The 26973-nt window shown below is 40.4% G+C and overlaps 1 protein-coding gene and 1 non-coding gene across 9 annotated transcripts in view; one reads left to right on the top strand and one right to left on the bottom strand.

The window, feature by feature from the left end:
• The window catches only part of LOC122789190 (coiled-coil domain-containing protein 50-like), a 1862880-nt gene that overhangs the window by 10549 nt on the left and 1825358 nt on the right, over positions 1 to 26973 (bottom strand). The gene's annotated exons all lie outside the window — the stretch shown is intronic.
• Positions 21670 to 21741, top strand: TRNAD-GUC. The gene has a single exon. It is a non-coding gene; the product is annotated as a tRNA-Asp (tRNA).

Here is a 26973-nt window from a genome sequence, read left to right as displayed (position 1 = left end):
TTAGGCCTGTGATTCTTTTAGTGAGGTATTTCTGTGACTTTTCCAGCTGTTGCAGATGTCTTGTGAGGCACGTACCAAATGGGGCGTTGTACTCTATAATGGGTCTAATGAGGGATGAGTACAGTGGGACAATGACCTCCTTTTTTCTGGATGAAAAGCCCTTAGTGATGAGGTGTGCCACATAGAAGGATTTCCTGACTGTTTTTGCGATGTGGTTATCGAAGGTGAAACCACTGTCCACCTGTGTCCCTAAGTCTCTCATCATACTTTCAGTGTTTAGTGTACTGCCACCTATGTGGTAATTCATGGGTACATGGTTTTTCCCAAAGGGGATAACTATACATTTCTTGGCATTAAGCTTGAGCCCATGGCTCTGGCACCAAGCATCTGTTTCTGTAAGGCCCTTTTGTAGAATATCCACATCATTTGGGGATTCAATAATGGCTCCCAGTTTGCAGTCATCTGTGAACTTTGTTAGCCAGAGTCCCTTAGTGTTGGTCTGTACTTCAGAGAAGTAGATGCCAAACAAGAGCGGTCTCAGTCAGGACTGAACCCTGAGGTACTCCAATTGTCACTTGTCTAGAGCTGGATTTGGAGTCGGCTACTTTTCCAGTCCGGGTTCTGTCAGTAATCCAGTTGGCAACCCATCGAGTGACATAGGGAATTATGCCCAGCTTGGTAAGTTTATCTATGATTCCAGAGTGGGGGATGGTGTCAAAGGCCTTGGCAAGGTCCAGATAGGCTGTGTGGACTGCCTTACCCTCATCCACTGCTCTGAAGACTAATTCGAAGAAGTCAATCAAGTTCAGGAGACAAGATTGGCCCTTCACGAACCCAGTCTGGGTGGGGTCCAGTGTTTGAAGGTTTCCAATGTCTTTGTTTATAAGTTCCATGATAATGCGTTCCATGTCCTTGCAGATCAGGCTTGTCAGACTGATGGGACGGTAGTTCCCATGATCTACGGTGGATCCCCACTTGTGGAGTGGGATAACTGTAGCTGTGCGCCACTCTGTGGGCATGAAGCCTGAGGTGAGGCTATGATTAAACATGACACTTAGGTGAGGTGCCATTTCATTCTGTAGTTCATGTAGTACACAGCCCGGCATGCCATCTGGTCCCATGAATGCTGTATTCTTAGCTTTGGAGAGTGCATTTTCTACCTGTGTGGCTGTGATTATCAGAATTTGGCAATCTTTTGGTATTGAAATGGGCCCTTTAGGGGGTGAGAGGGGGGTGAAGTTTGCACTAAATTGATCTGCCAGTATATTGGCAATATCCTTGGGATCAGTATATTTAATGCCATTCTCTTGTAGCTCAGAGCAGATCTGAGCATTGCCATTTAGATTCCTGACATAACTATAGAATGCCTTGTGGGTGTCTTTGGAATCTTTGGCAATTTTATTTTCATAACTAGCTTTGGAGGATTTTATGAGGGATCTCAGCTTCTTACTGAGGCTGGTAAGGTAGTTTTTTGCAGCCTGGGATTTTCCTCTTTTCTGCAACAGTTTCTTCCTTCTGTTGTATAGTTTGTTTATGGCAGGAGACCACCAGATTGGCTTCCTTTTTTTGGAAGAGAGCATCTTGGTTCTATTTAAGATGGCACAATTCATGAGCGAGTGGATGTGCTTGTACAGTGCCTTAGTGTAGGATTCAGCAGTCAAACTTTCAGCTCCCGTCTGCATGGGTGTCATGAAGTTTGTGACTTCTGACTTTAGTAGCATGAAGTTGGCGTTGGAGAAGTTTTTTACGGAGGTTTCCATACTAGAGGGTGGGATGTGGATGCCAAGGGTGATTTGCTTATGGTCAGATCTGACCAATGAGGGGGTAACCACTGGTGTGGAGCATCTATCTCCCATGTTGGTAATGACCAGGTCTAGGACATTGGAGCCCCTGGTGGGACAATGGATTAGTTGATCCAGGGTGTTGGAATTTATGAATTCCAAGAATCGTTGGGCAAAGGTGTTGGTACACGAGTAGTTTTACCAGTTAATGGCAGGGTAGTTAAAATCACCCAGTATTAGGGTGTTTGGTTGTATCTTAATATTTTCCAGTATGTTTAGAAAGGTGTAGTGAGAATCTTGTGGCATGGTGGGGGATCTGTAGCAAGCTACAATTTGGATTGCAGTCTTACCTAGTGTAAGTTGTACCTGGAGAATTTCAGATGCATTGTGTTGGGCAACTAGCCTGGAGGTGTGAATATCCTTGGTGAATATGGACACTCCTCCACCTTTAGTGTTTCGGTCTTGGTTTGGTGGCTGAAAAGTGTGGTAAGAGTTGTAGCCTGGTATTGCAGGGGTGCTCTCTGGAGCCTTGAACCAGGTCTTAGTTACTGCACAGATATTGATGTTCTCCATTTTTAGGAGTGCCCCGAGAGAGTGCATTTTAAGATTTAGACTTCTAGTATTGAGTACCATTACCTTCAGATTTTGCATGATTGTATCTGTTACGGTGGTGGTTTTGTCCTTTGAACCTTGCCTAAAAAAACACTATAGAGCATTAGAGCCAGTAACCTGAATCCCAGGGGTGACAGGTGCAGACCATTTCTGGCAAAGCATCACGGTTTGTCGATCATGTCATCCCAGTTAGATGGACACTGGATCTCCTTTGAATGACACCAGAAGCTTAGCCAATTGTTGAAGTCAATAATTTTGTCCTTATACTGTGGTATCATTCTGGGCATAGGCAGGGTGCTACTCAGGGCTAGGGTCATACCTGCCTGGGCCACATGATCCGAGAGCTCTTCTAAGTCTCTTTTCAGAGGTATGTCTCAAATCATTCACTCCAACATGGACAATGACAGAGTCATAGATATTTGTACTTTTTGTGGAGTGACTTGAGTGCATGCGTTATGTGGTGGATCCTGGCACCCGAAAGGCAGTTGACTGTAATTTTCTCCGTGTTCAGCCTGATGAGTGGGACATTAGTGTGCCTGACTAGAGAGTCACCTATGACTAAAGTGTTGGGTACGTTGTCTTGCCTTAGGGGCTGTTGTTGAGTAGCACATGGGTGTTGTGAGCTATGTGTCACTTTGGTTGTGACTGGTGTTTGTTTGGTTTCAGCTTTGGAGGTCCTTGTTGCTTGGGCAGGTTAATGTTAAGGGCTTCCACATATGTGGGTTTAGTGTTGCTATGTGTGGGTGTTGATGGTGTGGGTTAAAAGGGCTATGTGTTGCTTGAGGTGTGTTGCAGGTGTTAACCTTCTCCTCTTGACTGTCTAGCACAATCTTGGCTGGAGAGAGCTTTGCTTCCAGTTTGGCTATGTAAGTGCATCTCTCACAAGTTGTAGTGTTGGGTGGTAGGGGGAGAGGGTTGTCTTTGTACATGAGACAGTTGCTGCATTGCCCCAGTATGCCCAGATTCACCAGGTGGACAGGAGAAATCACCGGAAGCTGAACCTTGGACATGCCTGTTTAGGTGCTTTTTTTGTAAAGTACAAGAGCTGTTTTCCCTTACCTTTGCAAGGTACTTTGAAATTATAGGCTGTTTAGTGCCTATGATTAATTTTTCCTTATTAACAAGCAGAGTTGAGTGCTTGTGTCAGTTTAAGGCTTCCTAGTGCTTTCCAGCAGGTTCTAGAGCAAGTGCTAGTCACAGCAGCTCAGATTTTAGTGCTACTACTGAGAAACCAGCTAGTTCTAAGGGAAAATTTGAAGAGCAGACTTTCTGGCACCTGTAATAGTTTAACTGTAGCCCTGCTGTGCTGCACAATGCGATAAATGCGCAAACACACACATTTTTAAGCCAGAAAGTTGAAAGGGATAGAAATCAGCCCAAAAAATCTAATAACATTACAATTTCAGAGCTGGAAATCACTCCTCTAGTGTTAGATAGGCAGTACAATGCTCACCACTCCCACTGGTAAGCAGTAGGACTTCCCTTTACCACAGCAAGGTCTGGATAGCTCTAAACACAGAAAATAAAGTCTTGAAACCAGCAAAGCCTGGGATCTGGACTATACTAGCTAGAAAAGGCGGGAAATGAGCAAACAAATTAACCAATAAAAGCTAAAAACTGAGCCCCATTCCAGCAGTCTTCAATCAGTCAAGTTCTAACTGCACACTCCTGCCACTAGGGTGCAGAGGAACCTTCTCCGAAAAAAGATGGCCTGGATTAGTGCTCAAGTTATACAAATAAAACTAGATTCAGCAGGTCTGAACCTAGTCTATGCTACAGCAAACAAGGTGTACCAATTTCAGAAATAAGCACTTCAAATAAGCAGGCACAATAAGCCTTTAACCAGAAATTCCCAGCTCAGAAGGGCAGAATCTAGCCTCTCCTCCCACAAGAGTGCAGACCGCAAATCTTCTTAACATTAACTAACTGGCCTGAAGCCAAAGTGCTTAAACTAGAACAATACACTTTTAGAATAATGGACACTGGGCCTTCAATCAGCAATTCCCAACTTAGAAGGATGTAAGCTACCTGTCCTGCCACAACATTGCATACCACAAACCTTCTTAATGTAAAACAACCATTCTGAAGCCCAAGTGCTTAACCAAAAGCTTTAGAATAACAGTAACAATTTAATCAGGCTACTACCAAGCAGTGATAAATGCAGCAGAATAAATACAAATGAGTACTTTTAAGAAGAGGCAAAACAAAATAATGTAATAAAGTAGGAAGAAACACAAATACAGTAAAAGCAAATGAATAAAGTGCACATTTTTGTTTTTTTGTTAGTAAAGTGCAAGGAGTGAGAAAGGAGGGGCAGGAAATAATTCAAGGTTCAGAACCTAAGTAGGTTGGCCTTCCCAAATGTTCACTGTGGATTAAGTAGAGTGAACACTAACTAGACTGGGAGGGGTGTCCCAGATCAAATCTACAGTAGGGGCGGGCAACTGCCAAGCCACCAACTATAACACCACCACAAGAATAGGGTGGTGGGAGGGGAAAACTAGTTTCAGGACAGATGAGAAGCAGAAAACAGTGCCAGAAAATAAAAAAAATATTTCAGTCAGGCTATAAAATAGTTCAGTCAGGCCAAATTAATGCAATGCAGAACTCTGAAAGGTTAAAATGCAAAGAAAATATACTTGTCAATCAGCGATATATTCCCAGATTGTTTAGGGATCACACACCCGCAGTTTCCAACAGTGTAGCCACCTCCTCTCAACTCAATTATACGCAGCACCAATCTTCACCCAAATCAGAAAGTGTGACCTAGACAAACTAGAATCATGCTACAATAAAATAGCCAAGTTTACTACTAACTCACCCTATAGAACCCATCACTGTACTGCACTAAAAGAACTAAAATGGCTTGAGTTACCACAGCTACTTAACTATCACCAGCTGGGTACAGCCTACAATATTCCCAAATACCCTGAAAACCCCCCCTCAATATCCAATCTACTTACTGTCTACACTGCAAACCGGTACCTCAGACCTAGTGAAAAATCTCTCCTCTCCATCACCAAGGCTAATAATAATGCAGGGAAAGCACTCTACTCCCACACCATTGCCAGAAATTGGAACTCTCTACCCCATTCCTGTCCACTGCCCCCTCCATCTCTATATTCAAAAACTCCCTCAAATCACATCTTCTTAGTACCTGGTTATGTCCCTGCATCACTTAACCTTACCCATACTGCTATTAACTCTCCAAATTGCTCACTGATCACCTGCCTGCTTGTTCATTTGAAAAGTTGAACTTTTAACTGTAGAATTTACTTAATATATTTTCTTCTCTTACCAGTGTATAACTGACATTGTCATTTTACTTATTTTCTGTACCATCATTTATTTGGAGTGTTTTTAGTTATGTCTTGTTATATTACTATGTTCACCATAGATGTTGTAACCTGTTTACTACTACATCTTATATGTGTATTATACTTGCTGTAATGTTTTTGTACAACTAGATGCCAGAGCTTTTCTCCCCGGGCCTCCGCTGAAAATGGAGCTGGTCTAGTCGGAATTTCCCGGTTAACAAATGTAAAATAAAATAAATATATTCGAAGAGAAATACAGCCAAAGGCATCCAGATATGGAACATTTAACAATAAAAAGATTAATAGCACAAAGATGTAATGCAGAAAAGACGATTAGTAAAGCAGAAGTTAAAGAAATATAAGTTGAAGTTATGGAGAGCCTGCGACGTGAAGGGTTTAGTATAGACGGTCTAAAACAGACTACATCACAGCATGATGGAGTGAGTCCCCAAAATAAGGAAAAGCAAGAAGATCAGGAGACTTGAAGAAGAAATATGGACAGGGGAAAGGAAAAGAGATTTAATATGGTGTAATATTTATGCAAAAGAGAAAGCAAAACTAACTAATACAAAAAGAGCAGCACCAAAGATATTTTATGAAAAATATAGGGAAAGGAATCCAGATATGGAAAACTTTACAATACAAAAAATAAGAAGACTAAGAGGAAAAGTAGAAAAAGAGATTAGTAATGGAGAAGTCAAAGAAATAGAAATTGAGGTTATGGAGCAGCTGCAAAGAGAAAATCGAATGTAGAAAGCATCACAACAGGCTAGAGCAATGGATATCTAAATTAAGGGGAAACCAGTGGAACAGGAAGCAATTGGTCAGGTGCCATATCAAGATATGTTGGAGCCTTCCACAGGAAATCAGTATAAACGTTCATTTGAAGCTAGACAGCAAGGAAAGGAATAGGAAACTGTGGAAACTCTGATGCAGTCAGTGCTGAGGAGTGATAGGCCAGTGAGTTCCCATATGACAGAATAGATGACACAGGATGAAATTAAAGAGAATGTGCCACAGGAAGATGCAATAGAACGTTCTACAGAATGCCTGCAGGAAATGGAGAACAAGGAATGTGCCCTCAGTATGGAAGAAAATGAGTTAAGACAACAGTTGCTTGATTTAATAGAGAAAGACAGATATATCAAGTTCAATGAGAGAAATAGACTGCAAAATGTTAATAAAACCCCAAAAGTCAGAAGCTTGATAAAACAAATGAACACAGTAATTAGGACTGTTCATAGAGATCCATGAAATATAGCAGAAGTAAACAGAATATATTACTGTGCTGCTAAATTAATAACTGATAAAGTTCTACCACAGGAACACTGGGTAGTGAGGGAAAAGGGGGGGGGGTGAAAGCAAATACCATCATGGAAATATCGAATAGAGAAAACTATAAAGCTGCTAAGACAAGAAGTGTCACTGTGAGAAGAGTATAGAAGAGGGAATAGATCAACAAAAATACTAAGAAAAATAGATGTGATAAAAGCAGTGAGCAGTATTAGAATAGACCAGGATCTATTATGCACTATTGGAGATAAACTAAAAATTACAAAACAGGCGGAAAGACTTAAAAGATACGATAAATATAAGGGAAAAACACAAAATAAGCAATTTATTGATGACCCAAAAACATTTATAGAGAACTGGGAAATAAGGTAAAAGGAATTGAAAGACCGCCAAAAAAAGAGGAAGGAGATGCATTTTGGAGAAGTATCTATGAAGATCCTGTGGAACATAACAAAGATGCTAAATAGACAGAAGAAGTAAAACAAACAATAAGATGTTTAAAGGTAGAGGATATGAAATGGGATGAAATAACAACCAGAGAGATTGAAACAAAGTTGAGAAAAGTCTCTAACTGGAAAACCCCAGGCCCAGACGCAGTACCTAACTTTTGGCTTAAAGTATTAACTATTAACTTCTTTGCACAAAGATTTAGCCATGAGTAAGAACTATTTATATGCACATCCTAAACAGAAACCACAGTAGTTAACAACAGGAAAAACAATGCTCTTACTTAAGAGTGAACCTGCAAGCTACCCTAAAAATTATAGACCAATAACTTGTCTTCCAACGACGTATAAACTATACACAGGAATTGACACCAACAGAGTTTATAGTCATTTAGAAGAAAACTCAATTATGGCAGTAGAAAAAAAGGGCAATAAAAGAAAGTCATGTGGAACAAAGGATCATTTGTTGTTATAGTGGAGAACCTTAAGAAAGGGAAGAATCTAAATATGGCATGGATTGACTACAAAAAAGCATTTGATAGTATCCCACATTCATGGATAAAAGAGCGCTTAAATATGTATAAGGTACATCCTACACTGATTGATTACATTACAGTAACCGTGAAACAGTGGCGGACCACTTTGCAATTAAGTCATGATACAGGACAGATTATTATCCCAGGGCTAAAAATTCAAAGGGGGATATTCCAGGGTGACTCCCTGTCACTGTTGCTATTCTGCCTTGCCATTAATCCATTAAGCTATTTACTTAACAGCTTAGGCCATGGCTACAATTTGGCTCCTAGAAAACAACAAAGTCTAATGACTTCTCATCTTCTCTTTGTCAACAATTTAAAACTGTATAGCTCATCAGATGAGGAACTGAAAGCACAGCTACAGGTTGTCAAAACTTTTTCAGATGATACTGGAATGTCATTTGGTCTTCATAAATGTGCAAAAGCAACCTTTAAAAAAGAAAACTGCAGCAACAGGAAAGCATCAGTTTAGGACAAGAATGTGACATAAAAGAACTTGAGAAAGAGGGAGTGTATAAATACTTGGGAATTGATGAAGGATCAGCAGTAAAACATGAACAAATGTGAATAAAACTCAACTTTAGAAGACTTAAATTAATCCTAAAATCAGCATTGATATCTAGGAACAAGGTGCAAGCTATAAATCAGTTTGCTCTTCCTGTCCTAACTTATAGTTTTGGAGTGATTGACTGGCCCCAAAAAGTGTTGGATAGACTGGATATTAAAACAAGAAGGCTGCTTCATTCTTACCAAATAATTTATAAAAATCAGTGTATACCAAGATTATATATTCCCCATTCCGAAGGAGGGATGGGCCTCCTTGAAATTGATTACATGTATAGATCTGCAATCGTGGGACTCCACACATATATACTGACCTCACAAGATCCAAATGTAGTGAAAGTTTTGAGACATGAGGAGAATAAAGCTAAAGTGACAGCTCTGCTTAATTTAACAGAAGCATATCTACGTCAAGCAGGAATGTAAATCAAACCAGAAGTGAATAAAAACCAGGCAGCAACTGAATGTGCTAAAAACAAAAGAAAGAATATAAGGTGAAGGACCAGATGAGAAGGCAAGAAATGTGGAAAAAACATACATATAGTTCCAAGTATAGAAAACGTCTGGAAGAGCCTCATGCTGATAAAAAACAAAAGCAGGAATGGTTAAGGAGAGGTGAATTCACACCAAGAAATGAAAGGTTAATATTGGCAACCCAAGATAGTGGCCTACGTACACACTGGTTTGCAAAGTCCATTGAACATGTGGGAGAAACAGACATATGTAGGTTTTGTAAAACTGAATTGGAAACAGTCACACACCTTGTTGATGGTTGCAACGCACTAATGGCAGAGAGAGAGACTGCATACTGAAAGGCATAATAATGTGGCAAGACTTACACTGGAGACAGTGCAAATATTATGCTATCGAAGTAGCTTAAAAACACTGAAAACATGAGCCACAAGGAATCATAAAAAATGATGAAGTTTATATCACATGGGATCACCCAATACCAACAGTTCAAAAGATAGATGTTAGAAAACCGGATATAATGGCCCAAGAAAAGAAGACAAAAGTAGCATTGATCATTGAAATCGGCACACCCAGAGGCTACAGTGTCTTGCGTACAGAGAGACACAAAGTCATAAAATACCTTGACCTGCAGGCAGAAATGAGAGCCATGTGGAAGACAGATACCCAGATAGTTCCAGTAGTAGTAGAAGCAACGGGTCTTATAAAAAAGAATTTACAATTGTATTTAGATATGTTACCAATTCATGTAACACCTTACAAATTGCAGGAGTCATTACTGGGCACTTTTGGCTAACATCAAAGAGTGAAACAATATTAATTTCATGAACTTTCATCGTACTTTGACTTAGGAATGGGGTCCATTCCCGTCATGGTATTAGAAATCCAAAAGACTTGGAGAAATTAAAAGACAGATAGATATATATAAGCATTACGCACATTAAGTGCATGCACAATCTGCATTCACAATTTCTCATCTATATCAGCCAAAGGAGGTCATGTCATTTACCACACATAGACACAGACACACGTGTGTGTCTGTGTGTATATATATATATATATATATATATATATATATGTGTGTGTGTGTGTGTGTGTGTGTGTGTGTCTGTCTGTCTATATATATATATATATATATATATATATATATATATATATATATATATGTGTGTGTGTGTGTGTATATTTATATATGTGTATATATATATATATATATATATATATATATATATATATATATATATATATATATATATATAGATAGATAGATATACATATAGATATATATGTGTGTGTATATATATATATATATATATATATATATATATATATATATATATATATATATATATATATATATATATATATATATATATATGTATATATATATTTACATACACACACACACACACACACACACACACACACACACACACACACACACACACACACACATACACTCACAACAGGCAGTCATGCAACTGCTCCCAAAGACATGCACATGTGTGTGTGATAATGCATACACACACACACACACACACACACACACACAGCTATACAACACTTGGATAGTCTCACACACAATCATGTGCAGATTGTGTCCCCCTGAAATACACAGGTGCACAACCCTAAATTACTGCCTAAGCGTAATAGTCTAAGAGCAGTGCCCTATGTGTGTAACACCTGTGTGATATGGAATGACACACCTGTAATAGCCTACACACTTCCTAGCATTCCAGAGTATTTTCTGAAAAATAAACTTAAAAAGCATAAGATAAACAAATGCAAGTATTTTGTGAAAAATAAAAGCTACTAAAACTGTACAAATAGCAATGCTATCAGTAAGAAATTCCTTAAAGGGATAATAGTTTTTTTTCACAGTCTTTCCATAATGTTATAATACATTATAATGCCCTCAAGCCCTCATCTGAATTTTTTGCTCAGCTTTCACAAATTGTTATATCTTAGAGGCTGTACAACCTAGGCACATATTGCTAGACACTTTTGTTAACCAGACTAAGCTTTCCAATGATAGCAAGAAATTCCTCTCTGAGCGTTCTATATAAGATAATCTGTGTCTATCTATCTATCTATCTATCTATCTATCTATCTATCTATCTATCTATCTATCTATCTATCTATCTATCTATCTATCCATCCTTTGTGGACCAGGTTAGTTCCACTAGGCTAGTAGCCTCTTTTCCAGGGAGGCTTGTGGTGGTACTTATAATACTACAGGGGAAATCTAGCCAGTGTGTCAGGGAAATTCCCTTACACTTTTTGAAAGGCGCCATGGGATCTTTTACATCCACCAACTTAAACAAATGAGGCATTGGTTTAATGTCTTATCCAAAGGATGATACACTCAGGACTGCAGCACCCCCCTTATGCTGCACTGCAGTGTTAGCAATCGATCTACCTGGTGTGGGAATAAAACCCTCAGCCTTCTGCACCAAAGCTGAGTGTGCTGCCTGTTATGTCAGTGACAATGAGTAGTACATGTTTATTGAGATATTTACATAAGTATGAAAATATATGCTTGATTGCAATACTAGCAATATAAATAACACTGAATATCTGTCAAGATGTTCAACTTAAAGTGCATATATGGGAGATAGATGCTCCACACCAGTGGTCACCCCTTCACTGGTCAGGTCTGACCATAAGAAAATCACCCTTGATGTCCACATCCCACCCCCACCCCCCAGTAAGGAAACATCCGTTAAAAAATTCTCCAAAGCCAACTTCCTGCTACTCAAGTCTGAAGTGACAAACTTCATGACGCCCATGCAGATGGGAGCTGAAAGTTCGACTGCTAAATCCTACACTAAGGCACTGTACAAGCACATCCACTCATGCATGAATCGTGCCATCCCAAATAGAACCAAGACACTCTCCTCCAAAAAAAGGAAGCTAATCTGGTGGTCTCCTGCCATAAACAAACTATGCAACAGAAGAAAGAAACTGTTGCAGAAAAGAGGAAAATCCCAGGCTGCAAAAAACTCCCTTACCAGCCAGGGGTGTAGCTAGGAGTTTCAAATTTGTACTCACAGCTCTCAAACTGCTACCCCCCCCCCCCAGCCAAGCTACGGCCATTCTCATAATTCACGGTTTGCTCTTTTAGTGTCGATGAAGAGGCATTCGCTGTAATGCCTCTTCAGTAATATAATATAGATTTTCTCAAACTCGATTCCTTGAATTGAAAATGAACCTGAAAGTCAGTTCTTTGAAAAATGCAGCATGGTAGTTGGGGTAGAGGATTCATGCTTTTGTTTTCTGTAACTAAGGTACATGTTTTGAGCTTGAGTAAATTACTAACCATCTGCTACCCCTAACTAGGGTGTTTCATTCACACACACACCCCTACCTACCTCTTAGTGCAAGAAATATGGACAAAGCCTAAAATAAACAGGGACAGATATTAAATAATGCTCTTGTGAACTTAGAAAGTTGCTAGAATAACAGGATTTGTGCTAGTATGAGAAAGTTGCTAGAATAACAGGATTTGTGCTAGTATGAATTTTTCTAAAGGACATGAAGTCTGAAACTCAAATGTCTGTCATTATTTAGCAAATTCAGCCTTCAATGATTTTCTAGAAAATCACAAAATTTATAAGGAACAGACAAAAAATATGGGGCAAAAAATCTGGACATTCTGCAAAATTTAGACAGTTGAGAGGTATGCTACCTACCTACCTCACACACACACACACACACACAAATACCTCTCAACCTCTTAGAGCAACAAACTCATAAATAAAACTGAGGCAAAGGCCCAAAAATAAGGACATTTTTTTAAATATTGCTCTTATAAACTTAGAAATATAATAGAATAGTAGTAGGTCTTGCATTAGTACGAATTTTCTGAAAGGTATGAAATCTGAAACTCAAATGTCTGCCTTTATTTTCTAACTTCAGTTTGCCAGAAAACCACAATTTTATGAAAAACGGACCAAAAATGTGATGCAAAAATATCAAATTGCCAGACAATACAGCTGGGAACCTGTCAAAGAAGGGACACCATTTAAATATGAGCACTGTTAACTTGAGCAGCTGACAAAATTAGAGAATCTACATGCATTTCTGAAATAAAAGTAATGTATAACTCTGATCATTACAGTTATTTATAATAGTAAACCCTCCACGTTTTCTTCCAAAATTGCTATTTTGCGGAGAGATTATTAGGGGGAGAGCAACATTTTGAGCCAAAATTGGGGACAGTTGAGAGGTTTGGATATTCCTAATTCTATAAAGCGATTTATTTGCACATACCTCTCAACCTCTTAATGCAGGAAATCTGGACAAGGCCAAATATATTAGGGGAACATACAAACAGTACTAAAAATTGATCTTGTATAAACTTAAGACAGTTGACAGAATATCAGGTCTTGCTTTAGCATGCATTTTTCTGAAGATTATGACGTCTGAAACTTAACGTCGGTCATTATTTAGTGACTTCATTCCTAAATGATTTGCCAGAAATGTTTTATTTTGCATTTTACAGCACGGACACCAATAAATATCTGCTAAATAAAGCAATGCAGTCTCACAATGAAACTAGACTTAGCATTAAAACTTCTCTGCCCTTGAAACTCACATTCATTGAAACAGCACTGAAACCCACATTCAAAGAAAATATATTTTGCCAGTGGCAGATAAAGATTAACTTTGGTCTGTTTTCAAATCATAGGCCCCTTGCACATGAAACATACACGTGCTCTTTGATACACCTTTCTGATTGTATTAAATTATATTCCTTGTACAATACAGTATAGTTGTTAGAGAACGTTTTAAATTTATTGTTTTGAACATTTTTCCAGTAAACACTGAAACAAAATGCATGCACCAATAATGACAAAACCGCCCAATTCAGAACATTTCCATCATAAAAGTCTACTCAAACTTCTACAGTCCACCAGTATCAGTAAATATGCACAATCTCTGAACTAGTAAAAGCCATCTACATAATTCCACATTAAAGAAATCTGTAACTAATGAAGAGGCTGCTGCTAGCAAACAACTTTATATTTCATGGTTTCATCTACAAATAAAGTGCCTGTTGCCCTTGAGGAATACATTGCCTATGTTGCCTTAAAAACAATGATATGCTAGTAATATTGCAATAGGGAATGGATGGCAAACTGATAACAGGTTCATAGTTACTACTAGATATCTTCGCCAAAACAGACTACAGCATCCACCCCCCTTTACAACACAGTACAGTATCAGCAATGCATCTACCTACTGTGGGAGAAGAACTCACAGCCTTCTGCATCAAAAGCAAGTACACTACCTGTTGTGCTATTAACAGTACAAGCAGACTCAGCATAAGCAGCACTAAACTTTAGTTCCCCTGCAGCTCTCAGCTCCTTGTAAAATGTCGACACTCAGCTGTATCTCTGAACTTTGCAGCACAAGAAATCTGGAAAAAGCCAACATTTATTGGGGGGGGGGGCAAAAGTCCAAAAAACAGGGACACGTTTTAAACATTGCTTGTATAATTTTGGAAATTTGCTAGAATAAAATGCTGTGTTATCACCATGCATGTCTTGAACCCAGAACCATATGCACTACAGTCAGTGCAACATACCACTATGCTAAATCAGCAGTTTGAAAAATAGGAAGACTGAAACTTAATGGCTACCATTTAGATAGCTCTCAACCTCTTAGCACAAAAACCCTCGACAAACAAAGCCAATAATGAGGGATACAAATTCAGTTCTCACTTCACACCTTAGCACAAAAAACCTGGACAAACAAAAACAATAATGGGGGAAATACAACTTCAGTTCTCACTTCTCACCATAGCTCACAACTGTTAGAAAAACAAATCTGAACAAAGTTCAGAAATGGTGGCGGTTAGGGACTTTAGGGTCTTCTTACCCTAAAGCAAAGGTATTAGGGTTTGAGCCTGAACACTTATAGCCAGCAGGTGTATTATGTGGGGGGCATTCACACACAGTCACACACACACACACACACACACACACACACACACACACACACACACACACACACACACACACACACACACACACACACACCTCCCTTACCTGATAATCTGTTCGCGATCCCCACAACGATAATCCATTCATGATTGCCTTCCACTCACTACAATTTCACATTTCCCGCTCACAGCGATAATCCATTTGCGATTGTCTTCCACTCACTCACTACTGCACATTTCCCGCTCGCAGCCAGCCAGACATGACGTGAGCTCAATTCTGACTGGCTGGTATGGCTCCTTAAAGGAGCCAACTCTGTCTACAAAAGAAAAAATATGTACTTTTTTTAAAAAAAGCTACCCCCTCTTCTAAAGAAGTTGTACTGAAATCAGTACAGTGCGTATGCTCCCGACGTCCCTGTTATCAACCTCAGTAAGAATCTGAGATCCCTCATAAAATCCTCCAATGCTAGTGATGAAAATAAAATTGCCAAAGATTCCAAAGACGACCATAAGGCATTGTATAGTTATGTCAAGTATCTAAATGGCAATGCTCAGATATGCTCTGAGCTACAACAGAATGGCATTAAATATACTGATCCCAAGGATATTGCCAATATGCTGGCAGATCAATTTAGTACCAACTTCACTCCCCTCTCACCCCTTAAAGGGCCCATCTCGATACCAAAAGATTGCCAAATTCTGGTAATCACGGCCACACAGGTAGAAACCACACTCTCCAAAGCTAAGAATACAGCATCCATGGGACCAGATGACATCCTGGGCTGAGTACTACATGAACTACAAAATGAACTGGTACCTCACCTAGTTGTCATGTTCAATCATAGCCTCACCTCAGGCGTCGTGCCCACTGAGTGGCGCACAGCTACAGTTATCCCACTCCACAAGGGGGGATCCACCTTGGATCCCGGGAACTACTTTCGCATCTGTCTGACGAGCCTGATCTGCAAGGGCATGGAATGCATTATCATGGAACTTATAAACAAAGACATTGGCAACCTTCAAACACTGGACCCCACCCTGTTTGGGTTCGTGAAGGGCCAATCTTATCTCCTGAACCTGATTGACTTTTTCGAATCAGTCTCCAGAGCTGTGGACGAGGGTAAGGTGGTCCACACAGCCTATGTGGACCTCACCAAGGCCTTTGACACCATCCCCCACTCTGGAATCATAGACAAACTTACTAAGCTGGGCATAAATCCCTACGTCACTCGATGGGTTGCCACCTGGCTTACTGACAGAACCCAGACTGTAAAAGTAGCCGACTCCAAATCCAGCTCCAGACAAGTGACAAGTGGAGTACCTCAGGGTTCAGTCCTGGGACCGCTCTTGTTTGGCATCTACTTCTCAGACGTACAGGCAAACACTAAGGGACTCTGGCTAACGAAGTTCGCAGATGACTACAAACAGGGAGCCATTACTGAATCCTCAAATGATGTGGATATTCTACAAAAGGGCCTTACAGAAACAGATGCTTGGTGCCAGAGTCATGGGCTCAAGCTTAATGCCAAGAAATATATAGTTATTCCCTTTGGGAAAAACCATGTACCCATGAATTACCACATAGGTGGCAGTACACTAAACACCAAAAGTCTGATAAGAGACTTAGGGGCACAGGTGGACAGTGGTCTCACCTTCAATAACCACATTGCCACAACAGTCAGGAAATCCTTCTATGTGGCACACCTCATCACTAAGGGCTTTTCATCACGAAAAAAGGAGGTCATTGTCCCACTGTACATATCCCTCATTAGACCCATTATAGAGTACAACGCCCCATTTGGTATGTACCTCACAAGACATCTGCAACTGCTGGAAAGGCCGCAGAAATACCTCACTAAAAGAATCACAGGCCTAAAGCAGATGCCCTATGCTGACTGTCTAAAAAACTGCAGCTATAGTCTGTGGCATATCATCTACTCAGAGGCGATCTCTGCTTAGCATACAAGGCCATGTCAAACCCTGAGCTGTTGGACATGCTTCACTTAAAGAAATCCCAATCCCTCAGAGCCACATGCTCCAGAGATCTAAACCTTGTCATCACAATGAACAAAACATGTTATTGGGATAGGTTCCTGACCCAGAGACTCCCCATAGTCTGGAATAGACTGCCCATACATGTCAAGCAGAGTGCCTCCTTGGCCCTCTTCAAAAGGAACCTTGACTGAATGGGAGATAGGAAATTCACCCCGGGGATCACATCAATCACCCTGCTAGACAGGGATCCAGGGAAGTAAATATTGTGGGAAGCAATATCCAGGGAATTGTTATGGCTAGGCTTGTATAGGCCCCTAGGGCCGATAGCCTAGTACCAACCTAGGAACCTATATATCAATGGCAATTTTCTTCAAGAATATGTAAGGTTTCACTTGATGCACTGCAATAGTTAATAAGTCACCTGGTTTGTGTAAAGTACACACAGAAATATTGCTTATTTTCATAATTACTAACAAACAGCTAGTAGTATCTCTAGTATAGTGTGATATCAATGCACAAGGACAATGAATTTTTCTATCTCAAACCATGGCATTTCACACCATACCCCTCAATATCCTGTACATCTCTCAGTTACAAAAATATAAAATAAATCTGAAAACAGTGATTAACTTCTCTACTGCAGGATGTTCTAAATTAACAGTCTTAGTCTCATTTTGTTAATTCCTCCTTGCCCTTTCCAATAATGCCTGATCTTAGTTAAAGAAGTCACATCCAAAAAAATATTTGGACACCATAAGGTAGTATGGGTGTTAACTATAAGTATATAAAAAAGGTGCTATAGGCTTGAATATGTTAATGGACATTGCAAAATACTGACACTTATGAATCACTTTAACAAATGAATGACCCTCAAGAGCAATATATCAAGATGCTAAGACCCCCCCCCCCCGATTACTGCAATTACATGTGGTGCAAGACCTCTCATTGCTCAAAAAAAGCAGATTTTCACTACTGAGCAATGGCAGACTGCATCAGGACCGTCTTACCTAGCCCACAAAGAAACATGTATACCTTGCAAGTTGTGTGAAAATCCTAACCCCATTTCATCCTACTAGCAGTATAGTTACCTACTAATCACTGTATGCAAACCAACATAAAAAAGAAAGAGTCGGAACACAATATTTTGTTAGGAGGCAGGATATGTGACTGCAAGAATGTCATACCACAAGCACTAAAGGCAGCTTGCAATTATCACTGATTTACATGCAATTTTTTTCATTCTGCCTTTTTGATGTTTGTGATAAAATTGTGTTCCCTTGGGTATGAAGGGCTGAGTATGCGGCTGGAGGAAGTTTGAACTGTTTTTTTTTTTACTTTTTTGACATACGCTTGGATTTCAGCACAGAAATGACTGAGGAACAGGAAAAGTTTGTCATCGCTGTGGTGTTTGCCCTTTCACAATGGTTTTCCATCATAAGCGCAGGAATATCTGCACCCCTGCAAAAATGCATATGTCACTTTCCATGGACTTTTATGTTTTGTTGCATCAGTATTAATTTCTTGATGTTGTGGGATATGAAGTTTCTGCTGGTGGGTCTACCTTTTTTGTCCTGAATAGCAATAATGTTTATGCGTACGTGGAAGCAATTTTTGGTGAATCACAGGCAAAAGACATTTTTAGAAAATATTGTGATAAACTTAGTTCTTTTAAAATGACAGTACTATGTTTTTAAGAAACAAAAGTGATGATTTTTAAAGCAGATAAAATGAAGCGAGTGGCACTTAAAAATCATGTCCAAAGCTGTGGAGAGCACCCCCAAACTTACCAGGTTACTCATCCTACCATACCTTTCAGACCCCAAATGGAGGGTTACAAAGGCAAAGGAGGTGGAGTTTCAATATTCACCTCCAGGCTAGTCAAACGGTATGACGCACAGGAGACACTCCAAGTGCAGTTAACTGTTGACAAAACACCTATTCAAATCATAGCTAGCTACAGACCCCCAACCATGACCCAGGACGCCCACTCCACCTATCTGGACTTACATGAAAATCATCAAGATTCAACCCTCTACCCTGGTCTTGGGTGACTTTAACTATCCAACCATAGAGGGGAAGACCTATTCTAGCCCAAACATGAATGCCCAGAGATTCCTCAACTTTGTCAATGCCAATGCACTGGATCAGCTGGTCGACACTGCTACGAGAGGTGAAAATATCCTGGACCTAGTCCTAGCCAACATGAGTAGTCACTGTAGCACTCCTACAGTGTCATCCTCCTTGGTAAGATCTGACCATAATGTGATTCCCCCCCTGACCCCCCCCCCATCAGAGTCAAGTGAAAAAAATATTCCAAAGCTGACTACAATCTCCTCAGCGCAGGTATAAGCAGCTTCACAGCCACCGTTCCTTCAGTTGGAACTAGCACTAATGTCCAAGCCTACACCAAAAAACTTTATGAGCACCTACATTGCTGTATGGACTCAGCAATACCTGACAAGACCAAATCATCTTCCTCAAGGAAGAGTAAACCTGTCTGGTGGAAAGCAACAATAAACAAACTCTATAATAGAAGGAAAAAGAATTGCTGTCCAGGGCCAATTAGGAGCAGGGCCCAAGTTGGAAGCAATCTCTCCTTTGTCACTGGTGAACAAGCAAATGAGGTCACTGGTGAAATCCTGTAAGGCTAACTTCGAGTCCAAATTGGCCACATCCACCAAGGACGATCACAAGGGCCTTCTTCAGATATGTCCGCAGTCTCAAAGGCAGCACCCAAATCTGCTCTGAACTGGTGGTCAATAACACCACATACACAAATGCCATAAACCAAGCCAACCTGCTGGCAGACAGATTCAGTGAAAACTTCACCCCTGGTCCCCTCCATCAGTAAACCAGGACACCCCCAGTACCTGACCCTCCCCTCATCACCAGGGAACAGGTTTCTAATGCCCTCTCAAAGGCAAAAAAAATACAGTTTCCATGGGACCTGATAACACCCCTGGCTGTATAGGTTCATAGGTGTGTACTAGGCTAATGGCCCTGGAGCCTATATAAGCCTAGCCCAAGAAGATTCCCTAGCATCATGCTGCCCAAAGTTAGTTCCCAGTGCCCCTGTCAAGCAAGGCCACTGAAGTGATCCCCGGGGTGAACTTCCTATTGCCCATCCACTCATCAAGATTTCCCTTAAAGAGGGCCAGTGAAGTGCTCTGCTTGACATGAATGGGAAGTTTGTTCCAGAGTATGGGAAGTCTCTGGGTTAGGAACCTGTCCCTCCAGCATGTTCTGTCTAGTGTGGTAATGAGGTTTAGGTCCCTGGAGCATGTGGCACGGAGGGATTGGGATGTCTTTAGGTGTAGCATATCTAGCAGCTCTGGGTCAGATATGGCTTTGTAGGTCAAGCAGAGATCGCCTCTAAGTAGGCGATAAGAGACAGAGTATAGCTGGAGTTGTTTTGAGTCTGTCCATATAGGGCATGTGTCTAAGGCCTAAGATCCTCTTAGTGAGGTATTTTTGTGGCCTTTCCAGCTGTTGTAGGTGTCTAGTGAGGTACATACCAAATGGGGCATTGTATTCTGTAATAGGTCTAATGAGGGACGAGTAGAGAGGGATCATGACCCTTTTCTTCCTGGATGAGAAACCTTTTGTAATGAGATGTGCCACATAGAAGGACTTTCTGACGACAGTGGCAATGTGGTGTTAAAGGAGAGGTTGCTGTCAACCTGTGTCCCCAGGTCTCTTATCACATCTTCAGTGTTTAGTGGACTACCCCCTATGTGGTAGTTCATGGGCACCAAATTTTTCCCAAAGGGAATGACAATGCACTTTTTGTCATTGAGTTAAGCCATGGTTCTGGCACCAGTCATTGGTGTCAGTGAGGCCTTTTTATAGAATGTCTACATCAGTTGAAGAATCAATAATGGCTCCCAGTTTGCAATCATCTGCGAACTTGGAGAGCCAGAGTCCCTTTGTGTTGGCTTAAATTTCAGAGAAGTAGATGCCAAACAGGATAGGACCTATGACCTATCCCTGTGGGACACCACTTGTAACTGGTCGGTAGTCAGATTTGGAGTTCCCTACTTTCACAGTGTGAATTCTATCAGTGAGCAAGTTGGCAACCCATCTTATGACATAGGGGTTTATGCCTAGTTTAGTGAGTCTATCTATGACTCCTGAGTGAGGGATGGTGTCGAAGGCCTTGGCAAAATCTAGGTAGGTTGTGTGAACTACCTTGCCCTCATCCACAGCTCTGGTGACAGACTCAAAGAAGCCTATCAGATTGAGCAGGCATAATCTACCTTTCACAAACCCAAACTGCGTGGGGTCCAGAGTTTGGAGATTCCCTATGTCCTTATTTATAAGGTCCATAATGATGCGCTCCATAGCCTTACATATCAGACATGTATCCTGCATAAACTCAGGCATGAGCTCTCAGCTCCATTAGACACCCAATTCAACCAAAGCCTGAGCACCATCTTCATCCCAGCTGAATGGAGAACAGCCACTGTCATCCCTCTACACAAAGGTGGAGCTTCCACTGACCCTTGAATTATAGGCCCATCAGCCTAACTAGCCTGTTCTGCAAGGCCATGGAACACATTATCATGGACCTTATAAACAAGGACACTGGCAACCTCCAAACATTTGACCCCACACAGTTTGGTTTTGTCAATGGGAGGTCATGCCTGCAAAACTTGGTCAACTTCTTTGAAACAGTCACTAAAGCCATGGACGAGGGGAAGACGACTGCCTTCCTCGTTAGTATAGTGGTGAGTATCCCCACCTGTCACGCGGGAGACCGGGGTTCGATTCCCCGACGGGGAGCATGCATTTTTGGGGGATCCACCTTGGATCCCGGAAACTACCATCCCATCAGTCTGACAAGCCTTATCTGCAAGGCCATGGAGCGTATTATCATGGAACTTATAAACAAAGACATTGGCAACCTTCAAACACTGGACCCCACCCAGTTTGGGTTTGTGAAGGGCTGATCTTGTCTCCTGAACCTGATTGACTTCTTTGAATCAGTCTCCAGAGCCATGGACAAGGGTAAGGTGGTCCACACAGCCTATCTAGACCTTGCCAAGGCCTTTGACACCATCCCCCACTCTGGAATCATAGATAAACTTACTAAGTTGGGCATTAATCCCTATGTCACCCAATGGGTTGCTAAATGGCTTACTGATAGAACCCACACTGTAAAAGTAGCCGACTCCAAATCCAGCTCCAGACAAGTGACAAGTGGAGTACCTCAGGGTTCAGTCCTGGGGCCGCTCTTGTTTGGCATCTACTTCTCTGAAGTACAGGTCAACACTAAGGGACTCTGGCTAACAAAGTTTGCAGATGACTGCAAACTGGCAGCCATTATTGAATCCCCAAATGATGTGGATACTCTACAAAAGGGCCTTACAGAAACAGATGCTTGGTGCCAGAGCCATGGGCTCAAGCTCAATGCCAAGAAATGTATTGTTATTCCCTTTGGGAAAAAACATGTATCCATGAATTACCATATAGGTGGCAGTACACTAAACACAGAAAGTGTGATAAGAGACTTAGGGACACAGGTGGACAGTGGTCTCACCTTCGATAACCATATCGCCACAACAGTCAGGAAATCCTTCTATGTGGCACACCTCATCATGAAGGGCTTTTCATCCAGAAAAAAGGACATCATTGTCCCACTGGACTCATCCCTCATTAGACCCATTATAGAATACAACGCCCCATTTGGTATGTACCTCTCAAGACATCTGCAACAACTGGAAAGGCATCAGAAATACCTCACTAAAAGAATCACAGACCTAAAGCAGATGCCCTACGCTGACCGCCTTAAAAAACTCCAGCTATACTCTGTCGCATATCGTCTATTCAGAGGCGATCTCTGCTTAACATACAAGGCCATGTCAAACCCAGAGCTGTTGGACATGCTACACTTAAAGAAATCCCAATCCCTTAGAGATACACGCTCCAGGGATCTAAACCTTGTCATCACAATAAACAAAACATGCTGGAGGGATAGGTTCCTGACCCAGAGACTCCCCAGACTCTGGAATAGATTGCCCATACATGTCAAGCAGAGTGCCTCTTTGGACCTCTTCAAGAGGAACCCTGACGATTGGATGGGAGAAAGGAAATTCACCCCCGGGATCACGTCAGTCGCCTTGCTAGACAGGGGTCCAGGAAAGTAAATAATGTGGTAAGAAATAGCCAGGGAATTGTTATGGCTAGGCTTGTATAAGCCCTAGGGCTGATAGCCTAGTACCAACCTATGAACCTATGAAGACAGTGCACACCACCTTCCTTGACCTAGCCAAAGCCTTATTCCCCACTCAGGCATAATAGATAAACTCTTCCAGCTAGGCATCAACCAGCATGTTACCAGATGGGTAGTTAACTGGCTCACTGATAGAGCCCACTCAGTCAAAATAGGGGAAGCCACCTCTAGTAGTAGACCCATAACAAGCGGAGTATCCCAAGGATCGATTGTGGGGCCTCTACTGTTTGGGATATATTTTTCTGAGGTGCAAGCCAAAACCAGTGGTCTGTGGCTGACCAAGTTTGCTGATGACTGCAAGCTGGACGCTGTATTAAATTCCCATAGTGATGTGAACATCCTCCAAGAGGGCCTTACCCAAACTAACGACTGGTGCCAAAAGCATGGCTTCAAACTGAATGCCAAGTAATGCATCATTATCCCCTTAGTGGAAAATGTCATCCCCACTAATTATCACATTAATAACAATGTACTAAGCATGCAATCAGTTGTGAGGGACTTGGGCACCCTTGATAGCAACCTGACTTTTGACCACCACGTTGCCTCTGTTGTATGGAAGGCTTTCTACATGGCCCACCTCATAAATAAGGGTATTTCATCCAGGAACAAGGAGGTCATAACATCCTTGTACTCCTCCCTTATCAGACCAATTATCGAGTACAATGCCCCATTCAGCATGTACTTTGCCAAGCACATGCAGCAGTTGGAGAGACCACAGAGGTTCCTGACCAGAAAAATCCAAGGTCGCAAACACCTATTCTATACAGATAGGCTAAAGGCCCTGTCCCTCTACTCAGTCTCATACAGACTGCTGAGAGGTGACCTGTGTCTGGGATACAAGGCCGTTTTAGACCCAGCCTTAATGGAGTTGCTGCATATCCGTAAGACAGACTTCACTCAAGCAACCAGCATGCAAGGCCTTAACCTGGTCTGTGACATTAATAAAACTTGTTGGCAGGATAAATTTGTGCCCCAAAGACTCCCCCATCTGTGGAATAGACTCCCTCTCCATATCAAGCAGAGTACCTCTCTAGCCCTCTTTAAGAGGAACTTGGATGACTGGATGGGAAACAGAAAATATACCCCTGGGATCTCACCTGTGTCCCTGCTGGACAAGGAAACAAGGGTGAAATTCTTGGCTAGGCTTATAAGGGCCTCTGGGCCAATAGTTTGTATGATCCTATGAACCTCTTCTGAACATGAAGCTCAGAAATATTATCAACAACATTTTAATGTTTTGCTTTTAACCATTTTTTATTACAGAACAAAATCTCATGTTTAAAGAAATGGCACAAACTTTTTTCCTGAAAAAAGAATATGATAATCACATAATTTCTGTACATATCAGGGGCCAATTTACAGCTGAATAGCCAGACTTATTTTAATCTTCTATCTGAATTATGCACGGTCCATTATAGCATCTTTTTAATGCCTACAGCTTATGGCATGGGTCCCCAATGAAAACTTTACCTTATGGATGCTTAAGATAGTTACTGAATCTTGGATAAGCAACACTGAAAACATTTCCAATGATGTTGTTGTTTTATGAATAAAGCACAGCATGATCCTGACTCATTATTCTATATATCACATGCCGAATCCTAACTTATATGTATACCTCACAGCAGGCCTTGCAGCACTAGCTAGATCAATGTGGCAAATAGTAACCTTTCTCCAGGTCATACCTCTCATCTGCTATGACTTACGCAAAGCATTATGATTCGTCCTGTTTATTACAAAACTTCTTCAGAACAATAAAATAAATTACATACATCATTTCCTTTTATACCCTTATTCTCCTGACATCATTTCCTACATTACTAATCCTTAAAAGGACATACATATTTAACATATACAGTCATTCAAAACATCACTTTCTGCCACACTTTTTAATAATAATAAACAATAAAACAGTCCCTAAAACTTATACAGGAATCTTTTGTTATGAAACCATACATATATCATAAAACGTTAGACAATATTACTTATTACTCAAAAGTTAACATAGTCTAAATAACTTTTGACAGAAAACTTACCATTAATGCCCAGTGCTATATCAGCTCTTAACAAAAATTGCCATTTAAGTTCTATTTTTTCTAAATCAATTATTAAAGGATCCTACAAATTTATCTGTATTCACTTTTTCAACAACAAAAAAAATCAAACTTTCTAAAATTTTCACAGTTTACAGAATGTTTTGCTAAAGCGTTACTCATATCCTTTTTCTTTATAGCCAAAATGTGCTCTCTAACCCTGTATTTTAACTTTCTAATGGTCTCACCTATATAGAAATTTTCATAATCTGAACACACTGCAAGGTATATCAATCCTTCACTTTGACAATCATATGTTTCTTTAGCTGTTAAAGTATACTTCAGATGTTTAAATTATGATTTTTTACTTCAAATTTTGCTTTGCTTTGCTCCCCCTAGATTTATTGACTTTTTTTCTGATTTTTCTCATAAAGATAGAACAGTTCAAGGGTAGCAACATTACTCAATAACTGAAATAAGCCAATACAAAGATACCTTAATGTCTATGTGTCATGTAATACCTAAACAACTTCTGTTCACAATAAAAGTGCTATTCTTTTGAGCCATTTCCTACAATTTTTAAATGGCAGTGGTATGATTTTTAAAGTTCAGAGGTTGAGGGAAATGATTCAGGTTCTTTTTCCAGTTAACTAGGGTCTATATTATATAGTCGAAGTTTCAAAACTTTGAACCTCACATGAGCGAAGTTCGAAACATCGATTATATAATAAAATAAAATTTTTTTTTTAAAAAGTACCTTACCGCTCTGAGCAGGGGGACAAGTTCCCCTGCACCCCCCACAACCCCCTACTTAAATATACTAACTCCGAGAATGTACTTCAGTGCAGAAAGGGAAAATTTCCCATTCTGCGTGTGAAAAGCTGTAGACTTTTACCTTCAACTTTTCCGACGTTCGATCATATGATGTCGACCATCTATGATTCGAACATCGGAACAGTCACTCATCTAATATAGACCCGGTAATTATACATATGTTTTCTAAGAGTATTTTCTGCTTTCTGCTTTGGTTGACAGTTAACATTTACAAAAAAAGTTGCTTACATGGGTGGCAATTTTACACTCATATACACAGATTTGGGGCTGTTTTTTCTGTCATATTTGATTTGTTCACCATAGATTTTGTTTTAGATGAAAAGTTTACTTAAGCACTGGACAGTATTATTCAAATACTTTATTGAGATTTGATTACTGGAAAAGTTTGATAGGGTAGAAGCCCATTTTCACTGGAGGCCTGGAAAGAAAAGTATTACAAAACATTTTAAGAATAATAATTTTACAGTCATTAAAAATAATATAAAAACAAATACAGTTTAATACCAAATTAGACATACTATGAAAACATTGGTTAAGAATAGATAGTTTGAGAAATTTTAGACAGTATTTAGGGAAATTAAAGGTTAGCTTAGTATAATGCAAACAAGATGTACAATACAAAGTGAGAGAAAAGCAGGCTTATGGTATATTTAGACAGAAAGCCGGGGAGAGAGACTGACAGAAGTAAGGGAGTGAGTGAAGAAGGGACAGTAAGGAGATATAAGGTATGAATAGGTATTTGTCCACATTTAAGGATACAGTTTATCCTAGTATTGACAAAGAACTCAGCCAGCTTCTGGCTAGGAAATCTTTCAGAATAGTTTTGAAGGATGGGATGGAGGGTATTGACCTGATGGACAGAGATAAGGAATTCCAGGTCTTATCAACATGGTACAAGTACAGACAATGCCCAGC

The sequence above is a fragment of the Protopterus annectens genome, chromosome 14.part0 (genome assembly GCF_019279795.1).
Source record: "Protopterus annectens isolate FY-2018-M chromosome 14.part0, PAN1.0, whole genome shotgun sequence".
NCBI lineage: Eukaryota > Metazoa > Chordata > Ceratodontiformes > Protopteridae > Protopterus > Protopterus annectens.
This window is presented reverse-complemented; position numbering and strand designations above follow the sequence as displayed.